This window comes from Bos mutus, chromosome 22 (genome assembly GCF_027580195.1).
Source record: "Bos mutus isolate GX-2022 chromosome 22, NWIPB_WYAK_1.1, whole genome shotgun sequence".
NCBI lineage: Eukaryota > Metazoa > Chordata > Mammalia > Artiodactyla > Bovidae > Bos > Bos mutus.
The window spans coordinates 70,581,634-70,596,057 of NC_091638.1; the positions used below are offsets into that span (position 1 = coordinate 70,581,634).

The following is a 14,424-nucleotide window of genomic DNA, read 5'->3' on the forward strand; positions in this document are numbered from 1 at the left end:
AAATAAGTGGATGAACTATTATCATTAAAACCTGGTATTTCCCTTCTTAGAAGCAACTCAACAAAAGCAGCATGTATTTGAAAAGAAATGTGCACCTCAGTGTTCACAGCAGCATTTACAATTGTAAAAATATGGAAGGTGTCCTTCAACAGACCAATGGATAAAAGATGATACAGTGTATGTGTATGGAGTACTACTTGGCCAGAAGAGAGAAGGGACTTTTGCCATTTGCAGCAACACAGATGGACTTTGAGGGCATTATGCTAAGTGAAGTAAGTCAGACAGAGAAAGACAAATGCTGGATGATATCACTTATATGTGGAGTCTAGAAAATACAACAAACTAGTAGACATAACAAAAAAGCAGCAGACTTGAATACAGAAAACAAACGAGTGGTTACCAGTGTGTGTGGGGGGCACTCTATAGGGTGAGAGACCAGGAGGTACAAACTACTGGATATAACACAGGCTCAAGGATGTGTATACCGTGGGGAACAGAGCCAATACTTGGTAATAACTGTAAATGGAAAGTAACATTTAAAATTGTGTTTAAATTTTCTTAATTAAAAAAAGGCAGGAAAAAAGTAGTATGTGAAGACAAAGGGATAAAGTGAAAAGGAATTTAAACAACACTGTGTGGTATCAAGAGGAAGCTGTTTATGCAGGAAAACAAACCAAGACTTGTAACTGTTCAACCAAATAAAACCAAGTAATAAATCTAGTTGAAGGGGAGGACAAAAAAAGCAACAGAGCAACACAGCAGAGAAAGAGAGCTGAAGGTGCTAGAGATCCTCCAATCCTAGTGTATGTTGCTAAATGCAGAACTTAATATTTACTATAGAATTCAAAGTATATAATTTGTTCAAGAATTTAGCCTTCAAGGGAAGCAAGGAAAAAAGTAGTTCAAGAGTCCAGAGCCAAATTAAAAAAGAAAAAAAGAAAGAAATGAAGACAGTTTGAGAGACCCTGGGGACAATATCAAACATACTAACACTTTATAGTGGTCCAGAATGAAAAAAGAGAGAAAGGGGCAGAGAACATTTATGAGGACATAATAGCTGAAAACTTCCCTAACCTGGGAAATGAAATAGACATCCAGGTACAGGAATCACAGAGAGTCCCAAACAGGATTAATCCAAAGAGGACCATACCAATGCACACTGTCATTAAAATGGCAAAAGTTAAAGAGCGAATAATAAATGCATCAAGAGGAAAGCAACAAGTTAAAAAAAAAAAAAAAAAAAAGAGCCCAGAGCCAATAAGGACAGATTAATGAGGTCATTAACGTCTTCAGGACTTTACACTCATTCAAGCAAATGGTGGGGGCGGCAGGGTGGGTGGTCGGGTTGGGTAGTTGGGGCCCTGAAGTTCAGAGGGCCAAGTCCACAGAGAAAGTTCCTTTCTAATCCCCTATTGCAAAAATTCATGTCCCATGTTTCCCAACAGGTGAGGATTACTTGATCTTAACCAAAGACGGAAGTTTTCCCCTCTCAGTTCAGTTCAGTCACTCAGTCGAGTCCGACTCTTTGCGACCCCATGAATTGCAGCACGCCAGGCCTCCCTGTCCATCACCAACTCCTGGAGTTCACTCAGGCTCACGTCCATCGAGTCAGTGACTGACGTCCATCAAGTCAGTGATGCCATCCAGCCACCTCATCTTCTGTCGTCCTCTTCTCCTCCTGTCCCCAATCCCTCCCAGCATCAGAGTCTTTTCCAATGAGTCAACTCTTCGCATGAGGTGGCCAAACTACTGGAGTTTCAGCTTTAGCATCATTCCTTCCAAAGAACACCTGGGACTGAACTCCTTCAGAATGGACTGGTTGGATCTCCTTGCAGTCCAAGGGACTCTCAAGAGTCTTCTTCACAGCACAGTTCAAAAGCATCAATTCTTCGGCGCTCAGCTTTCTTCACAGTCCAACTCTCACATCCATACATGACTATTGGAAAAACCATAGCCTTGACTAGACGGACCTTTGGTGGCAAAGTAATGTCTCTGCTTTTCAATATGCTATCTAGGTTGGTCATAACTTTCCTTCCAAGGAGTAAGTGTCTTTTAATTTCATGGCTTCAGTCACCATCTGCAGTGATTTTGGAGCCCCCAAAAATAAAGTCTGACACTGTTTCCACTGTTTCCCCATCTATTTCCCATGAAGTGATGGGACCAGATGCCATGATCTTAGTTTTCTGAATGTTGAGCTTTAAGCCAACTTTTTCACTCTCCTCTTTCACTTTCATCAAGAGGCTTTTTAGTTCCTCTTCACTTTCTGCCATAAGGGTGGTGTCATCTGCATATCTGAGGTTATTGATATTTCTCCCAGCGATCTTGATGCCAGCTTGTGCTTCTTCCAGCCCAGCGTTTTTCATGATGTACTCTGCATATAAGTTAAATAAGCAGGGTGAAAATATACAGCCTTGACATACTCCTTTTCCTAATTGGAACCAGTCTGTTGTTCCATGTCCAGTTCTAAGTGTTGCTTCCTGACCTACATATAGGTTTCTCAAGAGGCAGGTCAGGTGGTCTGGTATTCCCATCTCTTGAAGAATTTTCCACAGTTTATTGTGATCCACACAGTCAAAGGCTTTGGCATAGTCAATAAAGCAGAAATAGATGTTTTTCTGGAACTCTCTTGCTTTTTCGATGATCCAGCCAGCAGATGTTGGCAATTTGATCTCTTCCAGTGTGTTTAAAAAAAAAAAAAGATTTCCAAAAACAGAGCAAAGATGGGAAGATAGTTAGAAACTCAGGAAACTGTCCAACAGACTGCAACACTGCCAAAGCTGAAGGTATAATTTCAAAGACCCAGAAAAAAACCATCCAGGCTCTGCCTCTAAACTACCCATCAGCCTTGAGGAGTTTAGCCATTCGAAAACTGGATGATGGCTAATGTCAAGGAACTGAGCACTTGGAGTCAAAGTGCCACCGAGATGAAAGCAGAGAAGGAATGTGAGCCCTACCAAAGGGACCCACTTGGCAGCTGTTATTAGAAGAAGCAGTGTTGGAATATTATTTGTTATTACAAATCCTGCAGGAGGGACACTGGCTGGTGAAAAGAACTGTCAGCGTTGTCTTACTAAAGGGTGAGAAATGTGAGTGGGGATAAAAGCCAGAAAGAGTAAAGGAAAAACCAAAGCCTTCTCGTTGCAGAAGAGAAATGAATGCACCATCTGCAAAATATCTCATAATCAAACAAACTGAACAACACTGAAGCAAGTCATTCTCTCTAATGCAACCAAATACTAAAAGAGAAACACCAGAGATACAGCAGATCAATTTATGGATGAGATAGAGTAGTTATTACTCTTGGATAGATGACATCAGATAGTCAACTGATCAGAGACAGAACACTGATCTCATCAAAAGGCTAATTGGTAATAAGAGATTAAATGATTCCTTACATGAACACTGAAGTACTCCAACATCAGCTCCTTCTGCAGTCCTGGTCCCACAATACTGGTGGTATTGTCAGTTTCCCATCTCCTGTGCGCTTCAAAACTGTCTGTCATCACATTCTTTGAAAGGAAGTCACCAAGTGCAGCCACAGGCAAAGGGCATCAAGTTACACTCTGCCTCCCAGGAGGCGTACCTTCATCAATTATTTGGGATTTTTCTGTACAGAAGACTTCTCTCTTCCCTCTCATATATTTATTTATCTATTCATTTATTTATATCAGTATGGATTCTTGGATACTTATTTTATAGTTTGGGTTAGAATCCAACACTGTACTGCTTTCTTGCTCCAATTACTCCAGCTTTTGCCACTGTGAGCTCTCACTTTGGCCACTGCGTCCTTTTAATACATACCCCTTCCCCTTCTTCTTCTTTTTTCAGCATTTTACTTTCTGGCACTATATGACGCTTCAGGTTCATCTTGTATATCCTCTAGGGCCCCAGCCCTAGAAACAGCATTTCTCCAAGGAGCCACAATCCCTTTTATTGGAGAATAGTATTAGAAGTCAAGATATGGGCACTCAGGCATCCTTTGAGGAACGAAAGTTATCCATCAAAAATATGTCTTGGGAATTCCCTGGCAATTCAGTGGTTAGGACTCCTTGCTTTCACTGCTGAGGGAGTGAGTTCAATCCCTGGTTAGAAACTAAGATCCCACAAGCCACATGGCATGGCCAAATAAATAATTAAATAATTTATATATATATATGTTTTTTTCTTGTATACTCCACTTTTTTGGGGGTGGTTGGTGTCCAATTTTTAAAATCTGTCCTTACTTCAAGGCCTGAAAGATATTCATCTATACTTTCTACAGACAAAAAGGCTTTATTTTTGACATTTCAATCCTCAATCCATCTTTAATTGATGTTTACTTATGGCATAAGGTAGGGAACTAAACTCATATTTTTTCCAGATGGATAACTATAATGTGATGAAAATACATCCATAGTACTACCCTGGTGGTACAGTGGATAGGAATCCACCTGCCAATGCAGGGGACATGGGTTTGATCCCTGGTCCAGAAAGATTCCACATGCCTTGGGGCAACTGACCCTGTGTGCCACAACTACTAAGCCAGTGAGCAGCTATTGAGCCTGCTCACAGCAACTAGAAAAAGCCCAAGCAAAGCAATGAAGACCTAGTGCAGCCAAAAATACATACATACATATATATATTTGGTCTCCGTCCCTAGTTACTGACACAGAGCTCCTAACTCCCTTCGAATCTCCTGGGTGATAGGAATGCCTTTTGTTCTAATGAGGCCACTCTTGGGCTCCTAGATAGCTTCAGGATCAGGGCTGGTTACCAGAAAGGCATGACTGGAGTGATGAAACTTTCAGTCCCACTCCCCAACCTCTGGGAAGGGGAGAGGGGTTAGAGACTGGATTAATCATCAATGGCAATGATTTAATCAACCGTACCTACATAACAATATCTAATGATCATACCTACAGTTTCCGAGTTGGTGAACACATCAAGGTGCTGGTAGCGTGGCACCCACACCCCCACTCCTTGCACCTCGCCTTCTTCCCAAGTTGTAGCCTTCATAATAAACTGGCAATAGAAGTTAAATGACTCAGTCCCTCAAGGAACCCATTTACTCTTAAAACAACTAAATGACCCCCAAAATCTTTGTCAAATATTATGATCCACTAACCTTTAGTTAATTCTGCATTTCTAATTATCCAAAATTAATCTGATCCTGTGATTCCCACAACCCCCTACAGCCTCTCCTCGTCAATCCCCCTGTTCAGTATCACAGTTCAGTGAGGGACACAGCTATTCTTCCAGTTTTCTAGGCCAGAAGCACACGGGCAATTTTCCTAGCTCTTATATCTTCCTATCCTCCCTGTCCAGCTAGATGCTAGTATAAACTCTGTAGCCTGATTAATATAGGTACAATATCTCCACTTAGGAAAAACACACACACAAACTTCTGCTGCACGCTATCATGAAACTCTCTAAACAAACTGGAAATGGTTCCAAGTCTCCATCCAGACTTAAAATGTGCCAGTTCTTGCTCCTGCATTCAGTATTTCAAATGTCTTATAAATGTATTTATACAAATATATTTACATAAGCAATATTAATAAATGTATTAATAAATAAACCAAACTCTCAAGTACTTTTGATTTTCACAGACATTCAACATGGCTAAATGTTACCAGATTTCCAGCAATACAATCCTAAAGATACATAATGAGGCATTCAGTTCAGTTCAGTTCAGTTCAGTCGCTCAATCGTGTCCGACTCTGTGACCCCATGAATCGAAGCACGCCAGGCCTCCCTGTCCATCACCAACTCCCGGAGTTCACCCAGACTCACGTCCATCGAGTCAGTGATGCCATCCAGCCATCTCACCCTCTGTTGTCCCCTTCTCCTCCTGCCCCCAATCCCTACCAGCATCAGAGTCTTTTCCAATGAGTCAACTCTTCCCATGAAGTGGCCAAAGTACTGGAGTTTCAGCTTTAGCATCATTCCTTCCAAAGAAATCCCAGGGCTGATCTCCTTCAGGATGGACTCGTTGGATCTCCTTGCAGTCCAAGGGACTCTCAAGAGTCTTCTCCAACACCACAGTTCAAAAGCATCAATTCTTTGGCGCTCAGCCTTAGAAACCTGAATTTAAACCAGTTCCTTACATTGCAACTAAATTGGTTAATTTCAACAACACTCTGTAAAATAATTTGAATTACAGAGAAATTAAAAACAAACTAAAACACATCACTAAGAAGGGAAACCCTCTTTTCTAATTAAAATAGAAACTGCTGCACTAATGAAATGTTAGCTAGAATGTAAACAGTCTGAGAAAGGAAATAAACTTTTTCCTTGAAGAAACACATACTCCTAGGACAAGAACTAAAGAATTAACAGCTACAGTCACCTGATTACCACAGCCTGATTGTCACAGTTTTTTAACCATTGTTAAGTCCCCAGTGACATGTGCCCAGAGGTGCTGCAATACCAGGCTGTGATACTGAAATACACATTTGGGACTTGTCTGGTGGTCCAGTGGTTAAGACTCCAAGCTTCCACTGCAGGAGGGCAGGAGGCACAGGTTCAATCTTTGATCGGGGAATTAAGATCCCACATGCTGTGTGGACCAAATACATATTTGGTCTTCAGTCCTCTTTCCTGGCACCAGAGCTTCTAAAATCTTTGGAATCTCTAGAATAAAGAGTGGAACTGTCAGCTTCATCCCTCACTCTCCAGACAGGGTAGAGGAGCTGAAGCCTGATTAATCACCAATAGCCAGTAATCATGCCTATATAATGTAAAAGTCGTTCAGTCATGTCCGACTTTTTTGTGACCCCATAGACTGTAGCCTGCCAGCCTACTGTGTCCATGGGATTTCCGAGGCAAGAATACTGAAGTGGGTTGCCATTTCCTTCTCCAAGTTGCCATATACACTAGCAATGAAAACTAAGAGACCTATGATTAAATCTAACAGTGAATAGATGACTTCTTTATGAAGGAAAAGATAATATCCTACAGAAATACTTTCAAACAAAAAATAATGAGACCCTAGTATATGTCAGGCACTTTTCTGTGAGCTGGGGTGGTAGCAAGGAAAGAGAGCCTGCTTTCATGAAGTTTAATTTCACTAAGTGAAAGAAAGAAAATTAACGAATAAATACTCAAACACACGTAACATGTCAAATGATTACAAGTGCTGTGAAAAGGCAGAGTACGATGAGAAAGAGATTACCTGATTCAGGGAAGGCATCTCTGATGAGGTGATATTTGAGCAAAGACCCAAAGAGGTAAAGGAACAAGGGAGCTTTCTAAAAGAAAGTTTTCTAGGTGAGGGAATAGCAAGTGTAAAGACCAAAAGGAGAAACATCTCATATTTGTAAACAGAAAGATTTGATGTCATAAAGAAATTAACACTCCCTGATGAAATAAAATCTTAAGGCAGGATAAAAGTTAACATAAAATTTTCCCCAGACGTTTTAGCCATTGCCCTCTCCCCTTTGGTGTGCATTATGCATCTGCATTAACCAGATCCCCTTAGAAGACACAGCAATGCCTACTTGCAAAAACAAACAAAAGCAACTTCCTCCTGGCACCAGGAAGGTAACTCCTTAGAAAATAACATTCCTTTCTCAATTCTGTAAGGGGTCACAATAACTCACAACTCGCCTTGCTGGACTATGTTACTTTGATGTATGACCCTTTGTCTCAAAAATTTCTATAACTCTGCTTTGACCTCTACCAGGGGGACAGTCCTCAAGAGCTTTCAGAAAGATTGTCTCCTGGGTTATAGTCCTCTAGCTGGCTCAAAGAAAAGTTTCCAGTTCTTTCTTAGACTGACTACTGATTAATTTTTTTCATCAACATCCCCAGACAGTCTATCAATCCACTGCAATTCCAATACAAATCTTAATATCCATTCTTGGGAACTTTATGATTCTTTAACACACGTGTAAGAGAAAAGGGCCAAAAACAGTAAAGATATTTTTTAAGTAATAAAATTTTGAAGACAAATCCTACCATATATCAAGCATGTTATATTCCTAAGTAATAACAGTAGCATGCTAAAGTAATAATCATAACATGAAATAGCCAAAGGGATGGATAAATGGATCAACAGAACATGAAACTGAAAGAAACTCATGCATATCTGAAACCTTAATATATGCAAAGATAATATTACACACCCTGGAGGAAAGAATAACTATTCACCAAATGGCACTGAAAAAATAAAATTAGGTGACTACTTAAAAGTAAACACAATAATATATTCCAAATGGTTAAAAGACCTAAATATAAAAGCAAATATTTTAAATTTTTAGAAAAAAATGAGAGTATCTTTCTGATTTTCAAGGTAAGGAAGGAGTTCTTAAACAAGACACAAAAGCACAAACCATTACGAAAAGAACTAATAAATTCTATAAGAAAAATCTGTGCATCACAAGAGACCATAACAAACTGAAAAAGACAAGCCACAAAAGGGAGAAGACATAGTATTTGACACTAATAAGACAACAGAGTCTTGTATAAAACATATAAAGTTTCAATGAAAACCAGTAAGGAAAAAGGCAACAATTCAGCAGGAAAAACAATTTACAGACTAGGAACGGTAAGTTCACAAAATTGAATACATAAAAAAATGGCCAGTGAACTCTTGACAGATTACGTATTAATAATCAATAAAATGCAAATTACAATCACAAAAAAATACAATTTTATGTCCATAGACTGGCAAAACATCTGATTGAACCAAGTAATGACAAGGACATGAAATTGCCTAAGTGGTAACATTAACTGGTATAATCACTCTAGGTGTGCAATGTACAAAAGCCTGTAGAATTGAAAATACTCTTAGATATTACCTATCAATGTCACTCCTGGATTCATAACCCAGAGAAACTCTCATAAACGTGCAGAAAGCAACATACAAAGCATTTCACTGCAGTACTGATTATAGTAGTAAAAACTTAGAAACCGTAAAAGGGTTTATCACCAGGGGACAAAATAATTTGTAGAACATGTCTAGAGTATATAAAAAACTGAATTTTAAAGAGCTAGGGCACAAAAAGACAGGCAAAGTGTATCAAAAATATAATGTTAAAGAAAAGGGGGAAATAGTAGATTCACCTTAAAATTTTTCTAAAAACTGAACGATACAAAAGCACCAACAGTCTCATTTTTAATGACATCCTATCCCAAAAGAAAGAACCACACCATTCATGGAGGAACTGCGGCATCTGGTGGACATGGGAAATGGAGAGAGTGAGCCTAGAGTTCATCTCCCTGTTCCAAAATTCCACTTAATAAAAACACCCTCAGGTAGAGGATTTACAAGATGTTAAATGATATGAACAGATAATGATCTTCAGCCAAAACCCATAGAAACAACCTATACTTAAGATTCCCTAACCAACAAGGACCAATGTATAGCAACTACACTCAATATTTTATAATAATCTATAAGGGAAAAGAATCTGAAAAGAATATATATATTTACATACATGTACGTATGGTTGTAGTTGAATCACTGTGCTGTATACCTGAAACTAACACAACACTATAAATCAACTATACTTCAATTGAAAAAAAAAAAAAGATTCTCATCAGGCTTTGCTTCCCAAACTTCCATGTAAGGTCACAAATGCAATCTTAAACATGTTCCTTTTAAAATTTCACAAATTTAACTCTTCCAAAACCCAGTCTAATCCTTCTCTGGGAGACCTTCCAACTGGCATATTCCTCCCCAGGGTTCAGGAAATAAGGAAATTCTGTTCCCAAATTGAATTTTTGCCCTAAAGGTAAACATCCTACCCCAAGCTCATAGCAGGGCACTGTGCGTTTGCATATTCCTGCTGCTCGTTTACCTCTTGTAACTATACGATCTCTATGTTTGCTGCTGCTGCTGCTAAGTCACTTCAGTCGTGTCCGACTCTGTGCGACCCCATAGACGGCAGCCAACCAGGCTCCCCCATCCCTGGGATTCTCCAGGCAAGAACATTGGAGTGGGTTGTCATTTCCTTCTCCAATGCATGAAAGTGAAAAGTGAAAGTGAAGTCGCCCAGTCGTGTCCGACCCTCAGCGACCCCATGGACTGCAGCCTTCCAGGCTCCTCCATCCATGGGATTTTCCAGGCAAGAGTACTGGAGTAGGGTGCCATTGCCTTCTCCTACTCCTGGACTAATAGAGGCAGTGCCTCTTGCTGCCAGGAGAGGGCAGAGCTATTCCCGGAGCAGCTGCCATCCTCAGAAAGATTCCTGTTGGAGGAAGCTGGTTTATAACTCTAAAGTATTTCTTCTAACAACCTCTTCAGGAGCTTCATAACATAGGGCAGGTAAACACTGAGTTATAGGGACATGCTGAGAAAGATCGAGGGCAGGAGGAGAAGGGGGTGACAGAGGATGAGATAGATAGCATCACTGACTCAATGGACTTGAATCTGAGCAAACTCTGGGAGAGACTGAAGGACAGGAAAGCCTGGCGTGCTGCAGTCCACGGGGTCTCAAAAGAGTCAGACACGACTGAGTGATTCAACAACAACAACAGGATATATATAGCAAATGAAGTCATGGTAATAGATATACTGTTTAAGGCAGAGTGAGAAAACAAATGGATCCAGAACAGAACCCTGAGTGCAATGGGTTAAAAAGAGAATGGGAGGTAAGGAAGTCAATGGAGTGGGGATGGAACAGTTTCAGAGATTCCTACTTTGTCTCTCCCAGACCAAAGGCTCAATGTGGGAACTTCTCTGGTGGTCCAGTGGTAAGAATCTGCCCTGCAATGCAGGGGACACAGGTTCAATCCCTGGTTGAGGAACTAAGATCCCACATGCTGTGGAGCAACTAAGCCCATGCGCCACAACTAGAGAATCCCTGTGCTGCCATGAAAAGTCCTGCATGACGATCTTGTGTGATGCAACTAAGACCTGATGCAGCCTAAATAAATAAAGACTCAATGCGGGGGGTTACTCCAACTCTTATCAATCCCAGTAAGCACTTGGGGACCAGGGATATGATCACCAGATAAGAATCCAAGGACTTCAGGGAAATGTCCTGGGATGCAGGACTTAACCCCTGGCAAGGATTCCAGTGGGTGGGGCAAAATCACTGTTTCGGTGGCTTATAGAAGCTTTGAGAAAGCAATGGCCTATGCTGAGTGAAACAGATATGCTTCAGTGGCCCTAAGAGATGACAGAGGAAGCAATAAAGAGGCTGAAGGAAGCAGACATGCTAGAATGGATATATTATGTGAGGCTAGAAGACCCATCAGAGAATTGTGTTCCAAGAAAGGGCCCAGAGGACACAACATTCACCAAGGCCATCAGGAATGTGCTACCGACAGGGGCACCAGTATCACCTGAAGCTCAGTGGTGGTTTCCCTCTACAGTCCAGGAGAGGAAGTCACAGAGCTGACATCCTTACTTCCCGCTCACCCCCATCAAGTAACAGTGAAGTGAAAGTCTGACTCTTTGCGACCCCATGGACTGTACAGTCCATGGAATTCTCCAGGATAGAATACTGGAGTGGGTAGCCTTTCCCTTCTCCAGGGGATCTTCCCAACCCAGTGATCGAACCCATGTCTCCTGCATTGCAGGTGGATTCTTTAACCAACTGAGCCACAAGGGAAGCCCAAGAATACTGGAATGAGTAGCCTATCCCTTCTCCATAGGATCTTCCTGACCCAGGAATTGAACTGGGGTCTTCTGCATTGCAGGTGTGCCGGGAGCCAGCGTGAGGAACTCCGCCCATGGCAAAGGTCATGAGGAAGGAGGCTCGGCATATGCAAAGGCGGGATTGAGCCTCAGGAGTCCCCCTGGAAATTCTCAAGCATCTACCCCCAAAACCAGAGTCTGCCTACTTTACTGCTTTGTGCTCTCACCTACACCTCTGACTTTACGGGGGGCTGTCCCCCACCACCATCTCTCTCTCTGAAAAGGAGTTAACTTACAGCTCCAGTTAATAAAGTTCCTGGTCGTGACAAGAGTGTTTTATTTTTTTTTAGAGGCTTAAAATGTATTTTAATAAGTTCATGTTGCATTATTCATTTCTCAGAAAAACTTCAAAGGTATTAGGGACAAATCAAACATGGTACGCCAATAAAAAATGCACAGCATAACTACCTAAGATAGGCAAAGCTAAGAGCTACCGTCTGACATTCAGCATACAGCAACCCTGTTCTCAAGATTGTACTAGGCCTATCAAGAAAGCTGTGAATGGCAACATCACAGACACAAAAGGGCCATTTCTGGGTTGTCCTTACCCAAGAAAAAGATGGAGGCAAGTTTAACACAAGATTTTTTTAAAGATACACTAAATGAAAATCTCTAAGAGAAAATGTCTTCCTTGGGACATGAAAGGGTAATATATGGGACATAACAGAACCGTATGTATGTTGTCTGTGACCTCTGTGGACATGTGCCTGAATTCCCACCTGGGAGTGATTGGAACAGTGGGGCCAAGGTCACTGGGGGATGTGTGGTTTTTGTGGTATATGTGGCAGGATCTCTGGGGTGAGACAGTGCACTAAGTCGTGTCCGACTCTTGCGACCCCATGGACTGTAGCCTGCCAGGCTCCTCTGTCTATGGGATTCTCCAGGCAAGAATACTGGAGTGGGTTGCCATTTCCTTCTCCACAAGAGTGTTTTAGTTCACAAACTCCTTTGGGAGTTCTCTAGCCTGCCTGAACAGGTTCTTCCGGCCACATGTGATCGTTCAGAGCCTCCCAACCGTGAGAGGCATGAGATGTTCTAAACTGTCTAAATACAGATTCCTTTGAGCAGTTAAAAGATTGATTAGAAATTGTATTGGTGAAGGGTTTTCATTTGTTGGGCCAATGTTTGCTGCTAAGTCTCCACATCCCCTGCCCTTATACACATTAATGAATGTAACTAGCATATAAGAGAAATAAGTATTAACCTTTGATATTAATCACGTTTAGACCTTGGGCTAAGCAAATTCTTTTCTTAATTAGAACCCACTGCACCCTCACCCTATAGGAATGCAACTTTATCTGGTGCCTTCGGAAGGTGGTGCCTGGTTTAGGAATAAATCACCCCTGGAGAAATAAGTGTTCTGGTTGACTGACCGCTATCACAAAGAAAGGGTCGTAAATTGTTAGCAGGCCCCCTGGCCAGAAGATGATGTAACACCCCTAAGACCTTTGTATACATTTGTATGAAGCACCTGATTTTGATAAAAGTCAGGACTGCTGACCCCACGTGACTTTTGTATTCCACCTCTGTGTATAAAAGCAGACCCGAAAAATAAAGAAACGGATCAGTTCCTGGAAAGATTGGTCTCCCCAGGTCGTTCTTTCTCTCACCTTCTGGCTGAATTCCCTGGATCCACCCAGGCTGGACCCCAGCAAGTGGCCCCCGGAACAGGCTATTCGAAGGTAGGTACCTCAGAACAATTAGGGTCAGCCCTGTTGCTCCCCCAGTGTTGAATTTTCGGGACGGATAGGACCCCACTCAGGGTGCTGCAGACCTCCCTGTAGGATAGACAGGGTGAGTAGGAGTGGGAAGTGTTAAAGGGTTAAAGAGAAACCCGGTTTCTGGAGTTAAAAGGGTTGAGGAAAAACCCGGTTTTTAAAGGCTAAAACTAAATCTTCTTTACTATACTTAATTTTCTGACATGGGTAACACTGAATCAAACGAAAGACAGCTCTTTATAGGAATAATTTTGCAGTTATTAAGTAAGAGAGGAATTAAAGTTAAAAACTCTACCATTCAATCATTTTTTCATTTGTACAACAGTGTCCCTGGTTTCCAGAAGAGGGCACTGTTAACTTAGATATCTGGGAGAGAGTAGGAAAACAGCTGAAAACTTACCATGCAGAACATGGCTCAGAAAAGGTGCCTAATGATGCCTTTTCCTTATGGAATTTCATTAGAGATGCTTTAGACTCGGCCCCTGATTCTGAAAAAGTACATCTTAAAGAGGACAGTGAAGAAAACACTGTAGTTAAACCTACCCCAGAATCTGAAAAGGTACATTTTAAAGAGGAAAGTGAGGAAAAAACTGTAGTTAAACATGAGGAGGATGAGAAAAAGGAGGACCTGCCTGACTATGGGCAACTAAGAAAGATGCTAGCCGCTATGGCTGCTCAGGAACAAGTTAAAGATAGGGACAAAGAACAAGATCAGCTCTCCCCTCAGGATGAAGAGGATTTAGACGAGATAGCAGCTCGATATCACTCTGAAGAAGATTGGCCTCTTTTAAATAAAGATGCCCCAAGAAGCTTAAGAGAAACTTCCCCTATCAGGCCATCTGCTCCAAGGAGCTTAAGGGAAATGTCTCCTATTAGGCCATATGCCTCTAGGAGCTCACGGGAGACATTCCCAGTTAAATTATCCGTAAACTCTGAACACCTAACAGTCCAACGAGCCCCAGAGTACAGAGCAAGAGACATGGGACCCATACCTTTGCCACCACCCCCTAGAGCGGGAAGTGTGGGGCCCATACCTTTGCCACCACCTCCCAGACCAAGTGCTATAGGACCCATACCAAG

General features: G+C 41.6%; 1 protein-coding gene and 1 non-coding gene across 2 annotated transcripts in view; both read right to left on the minus strand.

Moving 5' to 3' along the window:
* SLC3A2 (solute carrier family 3 member 2) overlaps positions 1-14,424 on the minus strand; it is a 39,845-nt gene that overhangs the window by 8,692 nt on the left and 16,729 nt on the right. The gene's annotated exons all lie outside the window — the stretch shown is intronic.
* On the minus strand, positions 9,122-9,307 carry LOC138984804 (U2 spliceosomal RNA). The gene has a single exon (XR_011462088.1). It is a non-coding gene; the product is annotated as a U2 spliceosomal RNA (small nuclear RNA).